The sequence below is a fragment of the Tenrec ecaudatus genome, chromosome 1, assembly GCF_050624435.1.
Source record: "Tenrec ecaudatus isolate mTenEca1 chromosome 1, mTenEca1.hap1, whole genome shotgun sequence".
In the NCBI taxonomy this organism is placed as follows: domain Eukaryota; kingdom Metazoa; phylum Chordata; class Mammalia; order Afrosoricida; family Tenrecidae; genus Tenrec; species Tenrec ecaudatus.
In genome coordinates this window covers 150,700,107-150,723,936 of record NC_134530.1, presented here as the reverse complement: position 1 = coordinate 150,723,936, position 23,830 = coordinate 150,700,107, and positions in this window count along the sequence as shown.

Genomic DNA, 23,830 nt, shown 5'->3' with positions numbered 1-23,830 from the left:
TCCTGTGTGTTGGCACTCCATCATTGTTTCCCCCACGAGACCCGTGGCAGGTCGGGACTAGGCAGGGTGAGTCGTTGTTAGCAGGATGGCGGATTTGGCTCCTTCAAAGGCCCACCTGGAACCAAAGCGTTCCCCACCCCAGCCAGCAGTGTGACTTGAGGGGAGGCCCACTGGCTTCAGGTGTTAGCCTCAGCCAAGCAAGCTGAGGAAGGGAAGCGTCCCAGAGTGCAACTCGGTTTTTTCCATTCCAGAGCCAGAGCCATCCCCACGGCCTGGATCCACTGGGTCCGGGGATCCAGTAGGTCTGGTCGCTTTATTCCAGGCCCCTCGGCAGAAGGTAGATCACAGCCGACTGAAGACTCAGGGAGGCCCGGCCTCCATCCTGTCTCGATGGGGGAGGCTTGCCCCCAAAGCCCTTGAGGCTGGCTTGTTTTGATACAGAGATCTGCTTTCTGCTGAAAATTGATGGAAAGAGTTGTAACTAAGTAATCGCATGAGACCTGTCACGGTGGATCTGATTTCATGTTGAGATTGCCTTCCTATTAGTGCTTAGTTAGTCCTTGATGTGCCCTCCAGGGGCTTCCTGTGGCAAGTCTCATGGCCCGGGGAAAACAGAGCGAGCCTTCAGTGTGCTTGCTGCCCACCAACGGCTCCCGCCACTGGCCGTGGCCCCAATCTTGGCCCATAACCAGAAAAACCAGAGGCTGGTCGGAGAAGAACTTTCAAGAATTTTTTTTAACCTTCCCAATTGGCTGGTTTTCACAAGTGACAGAGGGTGGCTAGAGACAAAGGCCCAGGGGCTAGGGGGAGAGACAAAGATCAGGGTAACCAGCTCACAGATCAATAGAGGAGGGGGTGCGCATGAAGGAAAGGAAGCGGGGTGCATGCCAGAAGGGAACAAGGGAGGCCTGCGTTGTCAGGCCTGGGGTTCCTCCCTGCCTGAAGGAAAGCAAGAAAAATCAGCAGGCGTGTAGTAGGATGGGGATACAGGAGCAGAAAGAAGAGGCGGCTGTTATCTCACTTTTGCCAGCATCTTCTTGCCTCTCAGAAATCCAGTAAAAATACAAATGAAGCCAAAGCCAATGCAGCGGAGCGCACTCAGACCCCGGAGGGGGCATGCGCATTGCAGACTAGAGCTGGCCCGCAGGGTTTCAGTGGCCGTGGCTTTTCAGAAACAGATCACAAAGCCGTCTTCAAACCACCCTCGCCCGGGTTCGAACCTCCACACTTTCAGTTAGTTGTCAAGCCCACCGTGCTCCCTAGTCCTCATTCTCTCTCTCACACGTGCTCATCAACACTTGCTACGAAACGAACAAGTTGACAGGGAGATCTCTGGGCACCCCCAGGAGCAGGGCCCCACCCAGCCTCGCCCTGCCCATCTTCCCCTGACCCTTTCATTTTGTGTTTTCCCTGAGGTCGCATTTCTCTTCCCCTGACATGACCGTTTTCCTTCTTTAACGCCAACCCACCCCCACCCCACCCCCAACCCGCCCCGGTCTCCCCAGGGTGAAATGTCTACTGTGGGGTTTTTTTGGGTTTGTTTTGTTTTTAATGAGAACAGGCCCAAATTGTCCCTCTGATAAAAAGCAAATGATCTTATCCGTTCCCTCTGTAGCCCTCACTGCCCTTCTCTAGCCCCACTCCAACCAAACAGGGCACATCAGGACCGCGGTTTCGGCACAAGACATTCGATCAGAGTAAAAGCATGAGGATACGTGCCCTGTTTGTTTGGTTTTGTTTGTTTGTTTTCCTATCAGAGCTACTGCCATTGGAAGCATGATTTATGTTCAAGAAATACCAACCAGAACATTCTGTGCTGAGATGCATGGTCAGATAAAGGCAGTGGGAAGGAAGGCCTCCCTCTGACCTGGGCCTGTGGCTTTTTACTGTGCCTGGGCCCCTCCTACCAACACTTCCCAGGGCTTGTCCTCATGGCTGTGACTGGCCTGCTGGGCCATGGATGTGGTGAGAGGGACGGTGAGGCAGGGCTGTCAGGGGGCTCCCAGCCGGGCAGGCTTTGTCAATGAGCAGCCAGTTATACCAGCTGGGACACACCAAACCAGCCACTCTCAAGTCAATTCCAACTCAGGATATCTCCACGTATCACAGAACAGGACAGGATTGCTTAATCATTTGCATCACCCTTGGCTTGCAAGACACATGGGATGTGCAAAGAAGGTCTTTGCTACCCTTGACAGCCTAGACGGGAGACATGGCCTTCGAAATGCCCTAGGAAGGAGGAAGCCCGCTGGCACCGCCTTTCAAGCAGGCTCCTTGCCTGCCCTGTCTAGTAACAGAAGGTGCCCCGCATCCCCTTCACACCACCGACCTCCCAACCTCTCCGAAGGCAAGATCCGCACAAAGCCGAGAGTCTGGAGTCCCAGCGTGGGAGCCAATATTTTCACACAATGTGAGGGGATATCAGTTTGGCTGAGTGGAGTCGGAGCGGTCCAAAAACAACCTCAAGCCTGGTGATTTCCGCAGCCTGAGCTCAGCTCCCACATGCAGGGGGAGCTCGGGCTTCCAGACCCACCCCAGCCGCCCCAGGAGAGGTCGGCCTGGCTTGGAGGGTCCCAGCCGTTTGAACCATTGGAAAACCAGCTTCACATGGCCCATTGTCTTCTGCTAAGGAGTGTCTGCAGCCCCCAACCCTCCAACACTTGCATTCCTTGACCCACTGAGGTCTTCTACCCGGGTTCCCCCAAAGTTCAGCGGGGTTAAAGGAGATGCCTCACCCCTCAACAACATCCTTTCCTGGAAGGCGTCCCTTCGGCATGCCAAAGTAAACTCACTCACACCCGGACACAGCCCAGTCCGCCTGGTAAAGGCCTTGCTCACCCCGGATTGACGCAAAACCCCTGGTTCTGGAAGATGCCAGCAATCTGGTGGCTGACCCTCTCTCCTTGTGACCTTTCCTTCCTGCCCCCAGCAGAACCCCAGCCTCCCTGGGACCAGCTCTCCCCACTAACAGAAAACCTCAAAGCAGCCCACTTACTCCTCAGCATAATCCAGGTTCCGTGAGGAGGGTCCCCCTGAGACCCAGAAGCTGAGGATAGAGGGGCAGGGTCCGTGCCAACTGGGCCAAGTGTCCTCCACTCCTTGGAGAAAGCGGACCTGAGTGGAGCAATGGGATTTCAAGAAAGCAGGGACCTGGACCCAGCATGGAGCTCAGCGTCTCTCTTCCACAGGCCTGAATGGACACGTGGGCTTACTGAGCCACTAGAAGTCAAGGTCGTTGACCCATCCTGGTGCCTGGTGAATGGTACCCACGCTGGACCTGGTGTCAGTGAGCTAGGTTCTAGGCCCGGCCCCCGCGGCCCTTCTGTGAACGCTTGGCAAGCCACAGCTGCTCTGTGAGCTCCGTCCCTGCAGCTGTGAAATGAAAATAAGCATTCTTGTTTCCAGCGTTGGGAGCTCGAGGTGAAATCATGGATCTGAAAGTAAACAGTCAAGCGCCCTGCAAGCCTCAGGCAAACCCATAATTCCCAAGTTTACAATGCCTGTGTGGATTGTAGGAAGTAACAACTCCATGGGTGCTTGGTAAGCATTTGTTTGTTGCCGGATGCTAGAGGGGAAGGGGAACCCTTATCTCGGAGGAGGGGGATGGCATCGCGGGGCCCAGGGGGGCCAGAGAAGGAACAGCAGAGTTTCCGCTCAGGCCCCGCTGGAAACCTTCTGCAGTTTTGAGGCTCCAGGTCGTGGTTAAGGGCATGGGCTTCAGAATAAGACACATACAGCACTGCTTCTTACTGGCTGTGTGACTCTAGGCAAGTTGCTTAACCTCTCTGAGTATGACTTTTCCATCTGCACGATGGGGATAATGGTGTTGTTTTTACAGAGAGTTGAGAAATACTTTTTAAAACTTGTTTTTCTAATATACACATGTTTGTATATATGCATGTATATTTGCATACATACATACACAAGTACTGGTACTTGAGAAATATGTCACAAATATTAATCTTGAAGCATAGGGTTGGCTGAGAAACGCAGAGTCTCTCAGAATGAGCTGGAACAGGCTCCAGCAAGGCCAAGAGACTTGTGAAGGGACAGTTCTACAGATGAGCCATGGGTTCAAGCAAGACTTACCCCGGCCGGTAGCATGCAGGAAGAGCTTGCTGCGTGCCAGGCCCAGGCCTTAGTCCGGTCCACAGCACCAACACAGGACTTCGCTGAGCAGGACTCTGGGCTCCAAAATGAAGACGACCTTAAGGAGAGGGGCGTGGGCGGCTGTGCGCTCAGTTTGCAAGCATCACTGCCAGAGAAGTGCTTCACGGTTCTCTGGGATAGGTTTACCCGCCTCCCCCCCCCCCCGCCCCCCGCCAGCCCTTGGCAGTTTTATAAACCACCCCATGCGAGTTTCCACGTGTCAAGCACGCGGGCTCTGGTTTGCTCCAACTCACTTGGGCCTGCAACGGAGAAGCTCTGACCTTCCCAAAGTTCACCTGGGTTTGTGAGGATGGCTCAGGAAGCTCAGGGCCAAGATTAATTTGGACAGCGCTTCTCCCAAAAGCAACCTGAGGAGGCTGCCTCTGACCCGGAGGCCGCTGCTTCAGGCGCCTTAGACTCAGAGGGTGTGCGGCATCTGTGCTCCCTGCAGCGCGCAGGCCACAGTACTGCACGGGGCAGGCACTCAAGGCCCAGGGGACCGTAGGACAGCTCCATTCCCATCTTTTCGCCACCTTCACCATCCCTGCCCTCGTGTGCCAGCGAACAACGGGTTAATGTCCTGAGGGACACTGCATGGGAGCCGTCTATCTGAAAAGCATTCGGAGGCTGGTGTCATGGGGAAGAACTTGATCAGACCGCAGGGTCAAGTCCTGGCTTCACTAAGTGACGGTGGAACGATCACCTTCTATCTCTGGGCTTCCATCCTCTGCTATGCAAAACGTGAACGATAGCAGAGGCCACGTGTACAGTGTTTGGCACCCAACACATGATTGGATCTGAAACATCTGTACAAATTCATGTGTGCTTACACACACCCACACATCCATACAAATACTCATCCTGTGTAAATACACACGCTCACACACTTATACACACAGGGGCACGGACAGTGTCTGGATCCGCACCTGTGAACAACCACACAGTGCTCCACTAACACCAGGGGGTACAGTGTCTACTCACATGCACCCACACCCTGACTTGAGAACACAGACAACCGTGCACGTACAGTCGTAGGAGGCAATCAGATGGAAAGGGTCAACCAGGGAAGACTTCCTGTAGGAAGCAATATCTGAGCTGTTTGGAAAAAAGACGTCGAGCAAAATTCTTGCCCTATGCCGGGACTTCTTCCAGACCGACAAACACAGTAAAATTCCACCAAAAAGCTGCCCAGGTGCGGCTGGGAAGGAGGGTCTCTCTATTCTTACACGTTGTCTGGAGCTACCGCAAGCAAAGGAACTAGCTTCCCCCTCAGATAGAGACCATAGGGAAAGCCTTGTGAAATCTTGCGGGTGGACAGCGCTATCGCCCCTTCTGATTTCCACAGACCCTCGTCTGTGTTCCCCTGGAGTGCCGAAGAGCGGGTCACTTGTCTCTGAAGACAGGGCCTCCTCCATGCGCTTGGGCTCAGGTCTCGGGGCCCTCACAAGAGTCAGGAAAAGGAGAGGCCCTCGGAGCAAGCGGGACCCCTGTGCTCCTGACTCCTCTGGGCGGACGGGCTGGGGACCTAGTGGGCGCCTCGGCCCTGACATTTGGTGCCACAGCTAAGTGCAGGCTCTGGCTGGCGGCCTCTCCCCCTTTATCTCGCCCTCTCCATTCCTTTCACTTTGACATAATGAAAGTGCAACTTGCACACTGTCTCGAGATTGCCTATGATAATTGGAAACATGTGTCCGAGCTGGCGTTCCTTCAAAGGGCTTTGGAGCTCTGACTTGGGCTGTCTTCTGATTGCAATAGCAATCCCCTGAGCTGGCTCTCCGGCCTTCACATTCCTTCGGCTGCACCTTAGAGTTAACTCTTGCCAGGAGAAGGCTGCCGTGAGCAGGACTCCTTCCTGACGTTCTGTAGAAGCTGGCATCAAGGACACCCCAAGTGCACAGCTGGGCTGGACTTGGCATCTAGGCACCTACCGCTCAGACACTCACAGGGAGAATCAGCAGGACCTTCTGCCTTTCGGTGGAAATTCCACGCTGTTGTGTGGATGCCTGAGAGGAACCCTGCATCCTTTGGGGTTCTGCCTGGATTCCCAAAGGATGCGCCGTGGCTCCTTCCTGATCCCACAGGGTGTTTCTTGTTTTTGTTTGTGTTGAAGAAAGTACCCAAAAGTCATCATCTCACCAGGAGAAACACTGACGGGAACTGCAGCACCAAGGGTGACTCCCACTATGATGGGCTCAAGCTGCGGTCTGACAGAAGAGGCCAAGGGCACAGCTGTCTCGCTGGGAAGTACAAGGTGTCATGTTAGGCTCCAGATGGGCTGACCAGGAAGCTGGGCCCTCAATCCCCAGTGCTCTGACATCCGAGTGGGTGCTGACTAAAGGAGCCCTGTCTCTCATCTCACTGCCATGGAGTTGATGGTCACTCACAGCAACACTGTTGGACAGGGGAGAAGTGTCCCTGTGAGTTTCTGAGACTATAACTTTTTAGGGGAATGGAAAGCCTCATCTTTCTCCCATGGAGCCGCGGATGGTTTCAAACTGCTGACTTTGTGACTAGCAACTCAACAGGCAACCACTAAGCCACCAGGGCTCCTATGTGTACCCACACATACCACTAAGTACCTGGAGACAGGTCTCAGACATGCCTGATGCTGACACTCTCCTCCTACCCCCCGGCTCCCTGTCCTCTTGATCTGCTTTCTCATTCCTCTCCTGTTCTCACATCCCTACTCATCCCTACTGAGCTCCAATCCTGGGCCTTTGACCCTGACTGGGATCCTCTCTGGGTCCCTTAGAGCGCTGCTCCTCCACACCTTTGATGCTCACCTGAATCACCCAGGGTTCTCGTTAAACTGCAGGTTCTGATTCCATACATCTTAGACTCGTGGGGTGGGGTGGGAGAAGGTTGGGATTCTTTCTACAGGATTACTGCTAGTCCAGGGTTCACAGTTTAAGTAGCAAAATCCCAGACCAGACATGGCCTTTCCATGATGTAGAACTGACTGAGGAGCTTAGGATTGTGACCAGGCTCTTCTCATCTACTCACCTCAAGGTGGTTTGAACCCACCCGAGACGTCATGGAAGAAAAGATCGAACCATCTGTTTCCCTTCAGATTGGAGCGAAGAACACCCGAAGTCACTCAGTTCCACTTTGACGCCATGATGTCACTATGAGTTGGACCATTAATCAGAATCCACTCAAAAGCAATGGACCATTGTTGTTTTTACAATAGCCCTGGCTCTCAGTCCAGCGCTGACCTCGTAGAACACTGGCCCCAGAGTTTGAGGCACTAGTCAGGCTTATGCCCTTCCTTTGATGGGGAGAAAGTTACACAGGGGCTGCTCAGATTAACATTACACCAAGGAGAACGGGATAGGGCCCACAGCCGAGTCTCCAGAAGGTAGATGTGCAACCCGAGGGGAAAGCCGGAGGACAGCACAGGTGAGATAGGCGGCAAAGGTAGATTTGGAAGCAAGGCAGCCCTTTCTCACAGAGCCCCAAGCCCTACTTAGAGAAAGAAAAACGCCTTTGTGGCAAGTAAAGCATCACAATGAAGGCCCAATGCAGAGTCTTTCCCTCTCAAAAGAAAGCTCAGCAAGCTTCCAGTTATCCCTAACTCTCCGTGTCTTCTGCTTGATGGCAGAGGTCTGAAAAGTCACTCGTATCAAAGGGCCTGCCTTCTCAGGGGCAAACACTCTGGACTATCCCAGAGAGGCTGTTTTATTGCGCCCAGGACCGTTTGTATAGCACTTGATAAAGCTATTGGAAATGGTCGTGAAAATGAAAAGGAAAAAAAATCCCAGTGAAGCGTGTAAAACGAGTAGCTCCCAACAGTCTCGGATTTTCTCCCTCATCTTTACATGGATGGCTTCCATAGCCAAACCATGCCCGAAGTCACAGGAAGCACCCGAAAATCCCAAAGCAGAGCTCCCAATGACCACACGCGGCGTTCCCACCTCAAGCCCGCACCCTCAGAGGGCAACACATAGCTTACTGACAGCTTGTCCTAACTGAGGAACTTCATTTAAAAATAAGAACCAATTCTATTTCTTCTCCCTTTCCTTGGCCCCCTTTCTGGGTCTATAATAGTCACTGCAGTCATTACAATCTCATTTTTATCCATTAAATAGCAATATTACTCTATCAAGACAATTAAAAAACTGAGGCTTTCCCACTGCCCTAGGAGAAGCTTTGCTAAAGTGAAATACTGCAAACCACTCAAACCATTGAAACTTTATCAGGACAGATGGTCAGTGAGTTCTTTCTGAATGAATAGCTGCTAAAAGAAGTAAAATCAAAGCAAGCTTTCTCTGTGTGTATCCATAATCACATATCCAGAGAACTCAGTCAATCTCTGGTTTGTGTGAGACTTAGATTTATTGTGCCAACCAGGTCAACAGGCAGAGTTTAATCAGGTCACAGCTTGACTGGGGGATGACCAAAATAAAGGCAGCTGGCATCCCATCTTCCTCTTGCTCCTATGTGATCGGATCAGCGTGCTGCTGCTTTGGCTAGCTCTCTGTCTCAGCCTGTGTACTGCACTACCTGTGGGCCAAGCCAAATGGTGGCTCACATCACTAGAGCTTGAGGCTCTTTCGAGACCTGCTTCACCATGCTGCTTGTGTGTGAATTGCTTGAGCTTGAGTCTGGTGAATCTTGTCTCTGTGCTTGAGTAAGAGATCCCTTCAGGGTCAACTCCTGAGCTAATGACTGTTGCTGGCAACCCTGCTGTCTGCTGCCTGCAGGCAGACAACTCTGCCTGCCTTGCCTGAGGGAAGACTCCCCTACCTGCTTCCATGACCTTAGACCAAGCAGCCCATGTGAGTTGAAAGACTTCCAGTATATTCACTGGTCCACAAAAGTGAGTCCACAAAAGCTATTTTATATTCCTTCTTACTATATAAACCTATTCATATATATATGAATATATATATATGAATATATATATAATCCTAAGTGTCCTGGTTTTCTCTAGAGAACCCTGTCTGACAGTTTGCAAATAGATGTTTCATGCCACAGACTTGCAGCCTCAGGTAATACACATAAATTTTATCTCTAGAAAATTTGTCATTTCAGAGACTGTTTGAAGTGGGTGCTTTCTGCTTTGGTTTTGGTTTTGTTTTACTACACATTCTACCTTGAGTAAAAGCCAGAAGAGCAAAATGTGGGCACAACTGCCATGAAATCAGACTTGCTCGTGTGTTACAGCAGCCTCTGAATTTAGCACGAGTGCCGATTACAGCTGGGGAAGGTCTCGGTTTGGTGCTGGTTTTCCTCTAGGCTTACCTTTCACTTGGGTCATTTTCCTGATTTTCTTACATGTTCCAGGAAGCCTCCCCACTGCCCTTTCTGCTAGACAAGTCTTCTATGCTGAGCAATCAGAGTGACATAAGATTCATGGCTGGAGAAAGTGATGATGGGACTGAGGCTCATGAGCAAGAGGGCCCAACACACATCAAAGGGTTTAGAGGTCTTTAATCATGACTTTATTGGGTGGGTGGTTTTTGTGTATACAGTGAGTCATCGTGTTTTCTTTAAGAGGGGAAGACTTTTCAATTATTTTATTCATTATAAAAGGCTTTGTCCGATGTAAACCAATAAAGACACAATTAAAATGGAATACTCAGGTCCCAGTGGAATGGGGGGAGTGTGACAGAAAAGGAAGGTGATGTTTAAATCGGAATACTGACTATGCCATTTTATGAAGAGAGCTCAGCCTGGAGACATGTGCAGACCATCTGGACGGTGAGGTGCCGTCGTGTGCTGGGTTTGGTTTGGTTTTCTTAACAAAGACACTGCGCACAGTTCAGGTGGTATGTAGCGGCAGGTCGAGGAGGACACACTGAGCACCACGGCCTTCAACACATCCCTGTAAGCTACACAGCCATCTTCAGCCCAGAGGCCTGGCCCTTCTTCACACACATGCACATGTACGGACACACTCCCACTCCTCTCCCTTGATTTTGAGAGACTCTAGTATCCAACATGAGCCCAAACATTGAATCTCTATTTGTTGATATTTGAGGGGTTTTGTGTTCATCCACTTATATTTTGGTGGTGGTGGTGATGAGGGGAATCGCAAACAGCAGAGAGTTTCAACAAACAGGCTGTCGTAGTGGTTGCTGGATGTTGCTGAGCCCATTCTGATTCCGGGTGACCCTGAGCACAGCAGACTGAAACACCCCCTTGCTCCTCTGCCAGCCTCACAACCGGTGTAATGTGGGCGTGCACTGTTGCAGCCACCGTGCCAATCTGTCTTGTAGAACTCCTTCCTCTTGGGGGCTGCCCTTCCACTTTACCAGCATGATGTCCTTTGTTCAGCAACGGAGCTCTCCCGATCACACGTCCAAAGAATGTGAGACAAGTCTCGCCGCCCTAGTTTCTAAGGAGCATTCGGGCTGTTCTTCCAAGACAGATTTGTTTGTTCTTCTGGAAGTCCACAGTACTTTCAATATTCTTTGCCAGCACTGCAAATTTCTGTGTGTAAATCATGATTCTCCCCCTTAGAGCGCTGTAACCCTGAGTAAATTACCTAATCTCTATATTTTTTTAAATTTATAAAATGAGGATAATTATATCTAACTTATACCTTTGCCTTAAAGATCAAATGATATTAAGTTTCTAAAGTGCTTAATAACAGCATTAGTTGTCAGTATTTTAATAGAATTTTACTTTAGCGCTTCATTGCATTTGGGTAATCACGAAGAATCAGAGGTTTTGAGATTGCCAGAGAAGTAAAGGTATCATACAAATCAATACTTACCTAGCTCCAGAAAAGGAAGCACAAAAAAATGAAGTTCTAAGAAAAGAGATCACCCATTCTACGGTTGGACTGCCTGGATGCTAGAAAGTTCCTACTCACGTTCAACCCAAAATCTTGCCCAGCGTTCTACCCATTCACTCAAGCACTGTCCCTAGGAAGTGTTTTCTAGAACAATACATGACTCATGCCTTCCCATCTGCAAGTCTTTGAAAATAATTATCATATCCCCCACCTTAGTCTTTCATTTTCCAGGCTCAGTCACTCACTGACACTGAGTCTATCCTGACTCATAACAGAACAGGGTAGAACTGCCTCTGTGGATTTCTGAGACTGTAACTCTCTGTGGGAGTAGAAAGCCTCATCTTTTCCAGGCTAGACATTTCTAAGTTCTTCAGTCATCCTTGAATGATAGGGTTCCCAGACCCCTGACTATCCTGGTCAGCCCTCTCTGGACACACTCTAATTTGTCTAGCGTGTCCTTCAAATGTGGTGTCCAAAAGGAAACAATAGTCCAGAAGTGGACCGACAAGCTCTAATTACAATGAGACTATTAACTCTTTTGATCCACCTAGTATAGTTCTATTAACGGACCTCAAAATCACACAATCTTTGTCAGCTGCCACATCACTTGGAATTCTATTCCAAGTTTGTGGTAAATTACAACTCCCTTGGTTTTTTGTTTTCTTTTGTTTTCTTACTATTATTAAACCAGGACTCTTCCATCGGCATGTTTGCCAGTGATTAGTTAGCTGAAATATCAATGTTTGGCTAACGAAGTGGTGGGGCTGAAGACCTTGTGGACAGAAACCATGTCTCACTCATCAAGGCAGTCCAGAGCTTGTCATGATGTCTGGCCTGCGGATGTGTTTGTTGGTTGAATCCCCACCAGCTACCTCCCACCATGATGAGAGCATAAGGAACAAAGACACCAAGACTATGTCGGTCAAACACTTGATCTTTACTCCTATGTTATGGCTTGGCCCCAGATGCCCATGTCCTCTCTCAACTGGCATCCTTGACTGGAGCACCTCTGGAGAGCATTTATGACATTCCAGCAAGCCCATCTGATGTCAAGGCCCATAGGAAAGAGAGCAAAGGAAACCAGAACATACAACAAAAGGCAGGTTGAATAAGTGTTGGCTTGTCCTAGTTCCAGTCCTGGTTGCCTCACTCCTTCCATCAAGAGCTCCACCCATCTATTTTGGACACCTTGCAAGAGGAGGGGGAAGCCTTGAGCTCCCCCTAGAGGTCAGAGCTAGTGGCTGATGAGAAGCGACTTTCAATATCTTGAATGATGGCTGACTTTATAGTCTTTCTGATCTTGATTTGGTAATCCAAAGCACCAATGGGTCATATCAACCACCATGGAATTGCAACTTTAGGATGGATGAGGCTAATGGGAAGCTTTGAAAAAAAATACCACTGTATGTGTCTTTGAGCCAAGAAAGTCACAGCAAACCCATTTTTGTCTAACATTCTTTCACGGCGTTTGATTGCCGCGTTGAGCACTAGACAACCTCCCACAGTTCTCCAGGCCTTCCATGGGTTTAACATGGGCTTTAACTTGTGTATTCATTCATTTCTCCAGTTGTGTGGGAGCTGGACATATGCTGGTGAGAAAAATCAGAGATGGTGCTAAAATCTAATAAAGGAATTATAGCCCACAAATAAATGAGCATTGCAGCCACGACACATGCTGCAAAGAGAAGCAGGTGGGACCATCAGCACCGCCATAAAAGGATTTGACCTACATGGGGAGGAGAGAGTGATGTGTGAGGTGAGGGACGAATGGGATCGACCAAGCAGAGATGGGAGTCAAGGAGTTTCCAGACAGCAACAATGACGTCTACAAAGGTCTGGTGTCTAAGAGCCCATCAATACAGGTGCCTGAAAAGAGGCCAGCATGTGAACAGAACAGACAGGGAAGGTGGGAGAGGGTAGAAAAGAGAAAAGGCCATGGAAGAGAGGTACTTAGCTTGCCACCAAGATCTACCTCTAGATTAATTCTGATCCATAACCAATGATCTTTGAGCCTGTTTATCAAATAGCTCTCAATCCTCTTTCTCCAAACTGTCTGCAAGTTTGTTCTTTGTTTTGTTTTTGGAAACTTTATAGTCAAATACCTTGAGAAAATCAAATATATGATGTAAATATCATGACCCTGATAAAGCTGTCATTCTATTGTGGAGACCTTCAGTGTAGAATTTCACGGGTGGGTCATGGCTGGATTATTTCGCTTGTTCAACAAGGAATGTGTAAACACACTTAAACTTGTAAGGAAGAAATCAAAGAAGTGTCAACTATGAGTGCTAGACACAATTTGAAGTGTGTGAGGATAAAAGTCTTTCATATAAAGAGACACTTGGTACCTCCCCCGGCTCTGCCCCGACTGCCTGTCATTTTGTCACACTGTGGTATCTGGTCCATTGCTGTGATGCTGGAAGCTCTCCTACCTGCATTTTAAATACCAACAGGGTCACCATGGTGGACAGGTTTCAGCAAAACTTCCAAACTAAGATAGACCAGAAGAAGGTCTTGGAAATTGATTGCTGGAAAGTAGTCGATGAAAACCCATGGATCACCGCTGAATAGTGTGCTATGTGGTACTAGTCAGGCAAAAACGGAGTCAAGCTGGCCGGTGCTACTGAGGATGGCTTGGGAAGGGCAACAGTTCGTTACACTGTGCCTGGGCTTGCTGCTTTGTGAATTCTATGTCCTGTTTTGGTGGTGGTTATTGTTGGTGCCATTGAAGTGGTTCTGACTCGCAGTGACCTTGTACACAACGGAATGAAACAATATCCTATCATGTGCCACCCTCACAATTGTTTTGTGTCTGAGCCCGTTGTTGCACCACTTTGTCAATCAATTCATTGTGTTGAGGGCCTTCCTTTTTCCCTGCCCCTCCCCCTTACCAAGCACAATGCCCCCCCCCTCAGGGCCTCGTCTCTCCTGATAACATGTCCAAAGAGCATGATTCAAAGTCTCAACATCCTTGCCTCTGAGAAGCATGGTGGCCATACTTCTTCCAGGATAGGTTTCTTTGTTCTTTTGGCATGCTCTGGTACTTTCAATATTCTTCACCAATGCCAAAGTTAAAAATGTATCCATTTATCGTTATTCAATGTCCAACTTTCACATTCATATAGGGCTATTGAAAATACCACGGTGTACCTTAATCCTCAAAGAACCATCCTTGCTTTCCAACTCTTTAGAGAGGGCTTAGTGCAACTGTTCACCTGATGCAGTGCATCATTTCCTCTCTGACGCTGCTCCCATGTGCATCAATTACGGATCCAAGCAAGATGAAATCCTTCACAGCCTCAATATTTTCTCAGTTCATCCTGCTGGTCCAGTTTTGAGGGCTTTTGTTTACACTGAGTTGTAATCTATGTGGAAGGCTGCCATCCTTGATCTGGCAATCCTTCAAACTTTTTCATAATGCTACACACCTTGGGAAGCTCCAAAAGGCGACGTGCCTCATTACAATATTTGCCGTACTGTAGTGGTTTCCGATGAGCCCTGCAATGTCTCAGAGTCTCACTGCATTACGTTCCTGTTATGTACCGGCTTAGGAATGAGGGATAATAAACAAAGCAATGTATTTGCCCTCCGAGGGCTCACAGTAAAATGAGAAAATCAGATATGAAAGCAATAAGTAATGGAATCCATCCAGACATGATCCATGGTAGCACAGGGTGGGGAAAGCCATGAGCTTTTGTCAATAGAGGCAAAAAAGGACTTTGATAGAGTGAGGCATTACGCTGAGCTTGAGGAGATAAGTGAACGCATGCTACAAGCACAAGAGAAAAGTTCTGGCAGGGGAAATAGCATTTGTGAAGCTATGGGGGAATAGCACGGAAGAGTAGGTAACTGAAAGACAGTTCTTGGGCAGAATCTCAAGTGGGTTTGGGGAGTGGGGAGGCTGGTGAAGCAAGCAGAGTACTACTCACAAAAACACGTGAACCTTGTTCTCTAGCATTTAGATTGTATTCCGTAAGCAATGGTGAGCCTGTGAGCTCCAACTTGCATTTTCAAAAGCTCACTGGGGCAGCCATGTAAAGAATAGTTTGTAATCATGACGGGTCAAGGGGAATTTTAACTCTCCATGCTGTCAATGACTGGCTAGTCCATCTGTATTTGACATTTTACACATGGTGTGCCGAGATTTGTTTGACAGAAGAACTAAACCTCATTGGCCAGCACAGACTCTTTGGTGGGACAGAGCTGGCCTGCTTAGTTTCTCTCAGAGTTTTCTAAAGTACACCATTTTTATGGGATGTTGGTAAGAGTTACATAGATGGAGGAAAGGGCTCTCCATCATATTCTAAGAAGTGGTACTTCTGATGATTAACTTTCGGGAGCACAAAGGCCTAATAGATCCTTCACAGCAGATACAGTAAATGACATGCTCCGATGGCTCTTCCAAAGACATCACAGGTATGGGGTGTGTCGCAGCCATGGCCATTTGCTTTGCTTTCTATTATAGCTTTTCTTGCAGTAGCACCAAGATGGACTGATAGTGCTATGCTCTGAACACACAACTACTAGTAGTGGAAAGGAACTAGTTTTTAACATCAGCTGGATGGCAGTGAGAAGTTAATTTATAACTTTACCATTGGTTGTGCAGCTATATAACCCTCCTCTCTAGAAGAGAGCAGGCTAGGTGGTACCAGTAAGGGGGCTCAAGGAAAGAGGAGTGATTTAGAACAGAGAAGAGTGGGAAGGTCCTGGTATGAGTGTAACACAATGGCCATGGGAGAATATCTGAGCATTAAGATAAAGAAGCTGAATCTGACATAAGGCCGGGTTTTAACAAGATCCAATAGGACATCAGGTCCCAAGTAAATACAAATACAGGACAGGAATTTGGGCTCAAGATGAGCATGGAGCAAAAAAGTCTAGGCAGTCTTCTGTGAGCCAGGTCGTTCAGGGCATCTTATGAGATGATCGCTATATGATGTCAGGAGGAAAGGGAGTCCGTCCACATAAAGGCACAGCATCCAAATTGGTCAGGCCATCCCCTGGGCATAAGTCACTGAGTGAGACTCACTGGTTCATCTTAGTTACTCCAGCATCGGACACAAAGCTAGGTGCTCAGTTAAGATTTGCTAAGCAAGTGACTGAATTCTTTCTTTAAATTACCTTCCTCTCCAGATGATTCAAACTTCTTGACCCCTGGATCTAAAGGAAGTTCTGTTTGAACACAGAGTCTCTTTGCTGAGTAACATTCCTTGCTACATCCTGGAGTCTTTATCCCACGGGAAAGACTTGAAGGCTCATGCCCTTGGAAATGTCCATTTCCAATCTCCAGAGAGAAATGGCACCCCTTGGCAAAACTACTCCCATGGAACACCAAAGTTGGTGCTGACACATGATAACCTCTATCCTCCCCCTTCCCACCCCCACCCTGTTTTTCCATTCCAACATTACATTAAATACTAAGAAGATGACGAAGTCAGAAACACAGGCCCACAGATGGGTTGACAAAAGAGAAGCCTCAGGGCCTTGTTAATAAACCAACTAACTTAGGCCTGTCAGTATGAAATTTTTTTAGGAAAATATAAACTGGGGGAATTGATCACAAGGATCATTTTAGAACCCCCCTCCCAGGGGGATGACACATAACGGATAAGTGGGTGAGGGGTGACAGAGAACAATGTAAGATATGGAAAAAAATCTGTAATTTATCAAGGATTTGTAAGGGAAGGCAGGGGAGGGAGGCGGAAGAAATGGGGAGCTGACATCAGGGGCTCAAGTGGGAAGAGTGCTTCGAAAATGATGATGGCGGCATATGTACAATTTTACTTGACACATTTTAGGAATGTATGGACTGTGATAAGAGATGTAAGAGCCCCCGTTAAAAGTATTTTAAAAATGCATATTCAAAAACATAATTCAACTATGTTAAATTAGTAGTATTAAAATTAAGGCTTTCAGTCCTGGAAAATTTTTTTTTAATTATAAACTATAGAAAATGGTTGTAAAAAGAAGAAAGAAACTAGTTATATGATTTCATGTTTTGTTTTGTTTTGTTTTATAGATTTTCCCGGCATCTATAACCCTAACAGGCTTTGGATGTAATTATCTTTTCACAGAAAGGAAGGAGAAGGGCCTCTCTTTACACTGTACTTTGGCCACACTGTGGGCAGTACCCACACCGAGTGCCAGGGGAAGAGTCATGTAACCCACAGCACAATGCCACAAGTTCCAGAACGTAAGGAATCTAACAGAGTCCACTTCCAAGAGAGCAGGAGATGGTATTTCACAGTGACTTCACGAGAGCTATCTAACCTGAAGGCTCTGTTCACAAAGAGGATGGAAGGAGTTTCCAGATGCAGTCTTTTATTTGTAGGAATGTGAAAAGATATGAACCAGGACCCTTGGAATTCAAGTTAAAAGCTAGGTGATTCTTTTCTTTTTAAAATCATTTTATTGGGGGCTCATACAACTCTTATCACAATCCATACGTACATCAATTGTATAAAGCACATTTGTACATTTGTTTCGCTCATCATTCTCAAAACATTTGCTCTCCACGTAAGCCCCTGGCATCAGCTCATCATTTTCCCCTTCCCGCCCCGCTCCCCACACCCTCAAGAATCCTTGATAATTTATAAATTATTGTTTTGTCATATCTCACACTGACTGACATCTCCCTTCACCCACTTTTCTGTTGTCCATCTCCCAAGGAGGAGGTTATATGTAGATCCCTATAATCGGTTCCCCCTTTCTACCCCACCCTACTTTCACCCTCCCAGTATTGCCACTCTCACCACTGATCCTGAGGGTTCATCTGTCCTGAATTCCATGTGTTTCTAGTTCCTATGTGTACCAGTGTACATCCTCTGGTCTAGCCAGATTTGTAAGGTAGAATTGGGAACATGATAGTGGGGAGGGGTGAGAGGTAGGAAGCATTTAGGAACTAGAGGAAAGTTGTAGGTTTCATCATGCTACACTGCACCCTGACTGGCTCGTCGACTTCCCATGATCCTTCCGTAAGGGGATGTCCATCTGCCTACAGATGGGCTTTGGGGCCGCACTCCACACTCTCCCTCACTCGCAATGATATGATTTTTTGTTCTTTGATGCCTGATACCTCATCCCTTCAACACCTCGTGATCACACAGGCTGGTGTGCTTCTTCCATGTGGGCTTTGTTGCTTCCAAGCTATATGGTCGCTTGTTTACCTTCTAGCCTTTAAGACCCCAGAAACTATTTCTTTTGATAGCCAAGCATCATCAGCTTTCTTCACCACAATTGCTTATGCACCTGCTTTGTCTTCAGCAATTGTATTATGATGGTAAGCATCATGGAATTCCGGTTTAATAGAAGAAAGTATTCTTGCATTGAGGGAGTACTTGAGTGGAGGTCCAATGTCCACCTGCTACCTTAATACTAAACCTATAAATATATGCACATAGATCTATTTCCCCATCCTCATATCCAAATATATTTACATCTGTACATGCCTTTATTTAGACTTCTATAAATGCCCTTTGCCTCCTAGCTCTTTCCCCTATTTGCTTTGACGTTCCTCTTGTCCCACTATCATGCTCAGCCTTCATATGGGTTTCAGTAATTCCTCTCAGTTACATTACCCTTGATCACACCCTACCAGGCCTTCTACACCCTCCTCACCACCGATCTGGTTCGCTTGTTGTTCCCTCGTCCCTGGGTTTGTCAACACCACTTCCTTTCCCTCCACCTCCCTCTCTCCCATGTCCCCCCAGAACTATCAGCCCTGTTGTTTTCTCCTCCAGATTATTCACCCAGCCTATCATACTTAGACAGACCTGGGGAGTTAATAACATGCAGAAAAACAAGACAGTGCAAAACCAAGCAACAAAAGAAAAACAAAACAACAACAAAGAAAAAACCAAGGACAAAACAAACAAAATAACTTACAACACAACAACAAAAAGAAAAGCTTGTGGTTAGTTCAAGGACTGTTTGTTGGCATTTAGGAGTGTTTTCTGGTCGAGTCTGATGGGGCGCCAAGCCCTGGCCCCAACGTCTCTTTTTGGTATTCCCTGGGGATTTCATTGCTCTTTTCCTCTTGCTGTTCTGTTGCACACCCTTAGTGTTTTGCCTCGGTATGGTGGGATCAGATAGGGTGGAATTCCCACACTGTCTCCAGTGTTGTCCCATATAGGGTTATGGGTCAGTGAGGGATGTCCTGTCTCTTAGTGAGGCCGGCCATATAGTCTTCTCTGTGGACTGGCTGCTTTGAGCGAGAATATTGTTGTCAAGGCTTGGTGGACCAGGATGTGCTCCACTCTCTTCCTCCCACCTCATTTGCTCCTGTGTGCTCTGATCAGACATGTCCCTCTTTCTGAACTGCAGCTTCAATGCTGTCCTCTGAAATAAATTCTTCTGGGGGATGGATGACTCTTTTTAACTTGCACCAAGATATTGAACAATGTCACAGTTGATCAATATGACTTGGTATTGCAACTCAAGCGCCTGTGCATATAATTGATAATGTTCTAGGTATGCTTACACAATTCTTTTGTCAAATGAGCTTTCATTCCTGGGTGTACACCATCTGACGTTAAGAAAAGAACATGCTAAAATGTGCTAAGTGTCATGCCAAGAGGACCCTGGACCACATATGATCTGCAGTGCTGATGGACAGTAACTCTGACACACTGAATGGAAAGGACAGACTCTTCCTACACTATCCACAAAGCCAATGCCCCTTTCCTACAAAGATCCGCTCAGCCAAGCCGATCATTCTGTGCCCTTGTCTGGAGGCACAGCATACATGTGTGGCATGGTCACACATGGTCCTTTTCTGGAACGCAGGGACAGAAACAGACTTCACACACTCACACCCAAGAGTTCTATTAATCTCCATTGCAGGGACGCTGTTCTAGGAACCCTTGGCTCAGGGTTACTCCCTGCCTAGTGCAAAAATAGACCCCAAATTGCTGTTACTTAGTGTGTGAAGAGTAATTCCTAAGAACAGACTTTTGAAGACCTCCAGCTTCAAATGGTGTCTTGTTGGCTTTTCTTCAGATAACTTTGAAACCTTATGTCCTCAATCCATCAACAAGAGCAATAGGACAATCTGAGGCCTCCCCACAAGACGGGTTTCCATGCTCTCACACTTCCATAAGGGAGTCTCATCTCCAACTCAACAAGCATTAGTTAGGCATTGCCTGTGTGCCTGTGCTAGATCCTGTGACCACGGGGATGTAGGATACATCCGACAAGTTCCCGTGACTAAGTAATTGCCAGCCAGCAGAGTCCATGCCTTCAGGATTCAGTCTCTTCTGAAGGAATCTGCAACCCAAGTGGTGACCGACTTCCAACTCCCATTGGTAGATATCTGTAGCATTGTGCTTAGCCATCTCGGGTTCCCACCAGCATCGCTTTGCAGACTGGAGAAATTTACTTGCATCGTCACTCTTTCTCTATGAACTCAGCTGCAGTTGGACACTTCCCAAGGATACTACCTGCCCTGCCACCCTTTCAGGGCCATTCAACCTCCTACTCTATTTATTCCAGCCTAAAACAAGGGTGGCATTGAATTCCCACCACTGCTTCCCAATCACCATTCCTTCAATCTTCTGTAAATCCTATTTCCTTTTGGGATTTCCTATAGTGCCTTATATCTCCTCATCATCCCCAACCAGGACCCTCAAGGTAGTGGAGAATCATGAAGTAACTCTAAGACACAGCCTAGAATCACCAGTCTGGTCAGGTTTAGCCTCTTTCTTTCTCAGCTCTCCCTGGAATCATGCCCTCATGTAGGTCCTCCTCACTGTTACCTAGAATGCTGAAAAATTCACTCCTTTATCTGTGGCCGGTGTTCTCCTCGTCCCTATCCCCTCCTACCTCTCTTGAACTATTCAAACACCGGTATTAGTAAAGTCCACATCCTTCTGTCACTTTGTCATACCGTGGTGCCTGGCTGTGAGGCTGGAAGTTGTGCCACCAGTGTTTCAAACGCCCACAGGGTCACCATGGTGGGCATGTTTCAGCAGAGTAGACCAGGAAGGCTTCACTATCAACTTCTAGAAGTTTGCCAATGAGGTGGAACAGAACGTTGTCTGGCTTGTTTGCACTGAACTGCTCATCGGGATAGATCATTGCTAGAGAAGGATATCGTGTTTGGGGACGTACAGGGCCAATGAGGCTGCGGGAGGCCCTTAGCTAAATGGACTCACACAAGAGCTGTAACGATGGACTCACTCATGTTGGTGATGGTAAGGATGATGCAGGGCCAGGCAGCTTTTCATTCTGTAGGACACAGCATCTTTCTGAATTGGAGTCAGCTCAAGGGCAGCTGTGTTACTTCCCTCCTGGTTGTGACTTCATAGATGCTGTTAACATTTGCTAATGCTTTAAATTGTGCCAGGCCCTGGGATTAAGTCCTCTACATACTTACTATTATTTCCCCCATTTTACAGTCGAGGAAACCATAGTTGAGGCAGACGAACTTAATTAAAATCACATAGACAATACAATTCAAAGGTATAACTGCCCAACTCCAGACCCTCGGCTCTTAACTGTTATGTTTTGGAAAGAGGCATCAACAGTCCTCACCAACACTCTCTGTTCCCCGTTCCCTCCGTCAAAAGAAGGATTAGACCCCTCTGCCTCCTTAAAGTCAGGAGCAGCCACAGGGCTTGCTTTGGGCAATGACAAGTAAGTGGAAGCCATGTGGTTTAGGTTCCAGTGGAAATCTTGAAAGCCCAGTAAGAGTCTTGGTGACACAATGGTTAAACTCTAGGACAAAGTTGGTGGTTCAAACCCACATACGAGCCTCCTGAAACAACAGTTGGCATCCTTTTCCTGGAAAGATTACCCTTGTCAGGTAGGGTCAAAGTCAACAAAACAGACCTCAACAACAACTAAGATCATATGCGATTCTCCATGGTCCTCTGCCCTGCTGCAGTGACTCCTCATGCTTTGTGCTGAGATGATGAAATCATCAGATGCTGGGACCACTGTCAGTCTGCATCCCGGGTGACCAGCCAGAGCCGAGCTTCTCACCAACCATTAACCTACAGGAATAGCAAGCAAAAAAAGAAATACACCTTGGTTGTGTAACCCTTCAGCCACTGCTGTTTGGTTCCTCTGTAGAATAGTTAACGTATTACGCACCCTCAGTGCGACTTAATCCTGCCCCGACGACCAGATGCACAGCCTCTCCTCAGTTACAATAACTGGCTCCTGTCTTCTTGCAAGGAGCCTGGGTGGTGCAGTGGTTGCACGCTGGGCTGCTGGCTGTAGGGCAGCAATTCCACACCACCAGCGGCTCCTCGGGAGAAAGACCGTGCTTTCTACCCCCCTAAAGAGTTACAGTCCCAGACACCCATGGGGGCCAGTTCCACTCTGTCCTGTGGGGTTGGTAGGAGTCAGCATTGTGTGTGTGCTTGTCTTCTTGAAGACACCTTCTTATTTTCCAATTTTAGCTCACTCCATTAACGATGGAAGCTTGAATAGTCCCTGGCCTCTCTGGGTCTTATTTTCTTCTACATTAAAAGATTATGAGATAGACAGCAAAATTATATTTTATTCCACATCGCTTCTCAGCCTTTTGGCTAAGATCAAGTGTAGATTTTATTCAATAAGCACCCACATGTATGTACCCTGGGCCAAGCCGGTGCTACCTAACAGCACGGGTCTTTCATGATCCACTGCCTGGGGGTATCCTGGAAACAAAACTGGAATCAAGTCCGTCTAACCTCGCTTTACCACTAGAAGTGAGACTTTGGACAAAGTATTCATCTGTCTGCATCCATTTTCTCATTTAGTAAATAGAAGGATATTTAGTCCTACCTACCAGATCATTTGGGAGTGTTAAAAAAATAAATGTAGATCCTTGTAATCTGTTCCCCCTTTCTCCCTTCCCTTCCCTCCACCCTCCCAGTATCGCCACTCTTCCATCTGTCCTGGATTCCCTGTGTTTCCAGTTCCTATCTGTACCAGTGTACATCTTCTGGTCCAGCCGGATTTGTAATGTAGAATTGGGATCATGACAGTGGTGGGGGTGGTGTGGGGAGGAAGTATCCAAGAACTAGAGGAAAATTGTATTTTTGTCTTTGCTACACTGCACCCTAACTGGCTCGTCTCCTCCCCATGACCCTTCCGCAAGGGGATCTATATATAACCTCCTCCCTGGGGGACAGACAGTGGAGAAGTGGGTGAAGGGAGATGTCAGATGGTGTAAGATATGACAAAATAATAATTTATAAATTATCAAGGGTTCATGGGGGAGGGGAGAGCAGGGAGGGAGGGAGCTGATACCAAGGGCTCAGGTAGAAAGAAGATGTTTTGAGAATGATGACAGCAACAAATATACAAATGTCCTTGACACAATGGATGGGTGGATGGATCATGATAAGAGTTGTACGAACCCCCACTAAAATGATTTTAAAAAATAGAAAGCACATGTGTATATAATTCTGGAGTGAAAGCCAATGGTTATAAAGGTAGACAGACTTGGTTCTGGTGATGCATCACGTCACACTTGCTAATCCTAAGCATGTTACTTAGCCACTTCCTGCCTTAGTTTCCCGTCTAGAGGAAAGCAGTGGTATTTCTATCCCCATTGGGCTTTGGGGAGAAGTGCTGGACACTTGACACATCTTGCTGTACTCACCAAATGTCGCTATTTTTAAGAATGTGTCTTTGGGCATCACTCACTGCCATTGAGTCAAATCTGACTCATTGTGACCCCACAGGACAGGGTAGAACTGCCCTGTGGGTTTCCAAGACTGACTTTCTTCAGGAGTAGAAAGGCTGATGCTTCCAAACTGCAGATTTTGTGATGAGCAGCCCAATAGGCTGACATGTGCGTGTTATATACAGACAGTAAAACATGTCGCAATGATTGATCTAATGCTATTCCTTCCACTTTGAATAAAAGGGCTGAGTTTTACTCCTCTCCACGTCTCCAGTGCCTGGGAAATAGACGAAATGATTGCTCAGTGAACGAACTGACTAACG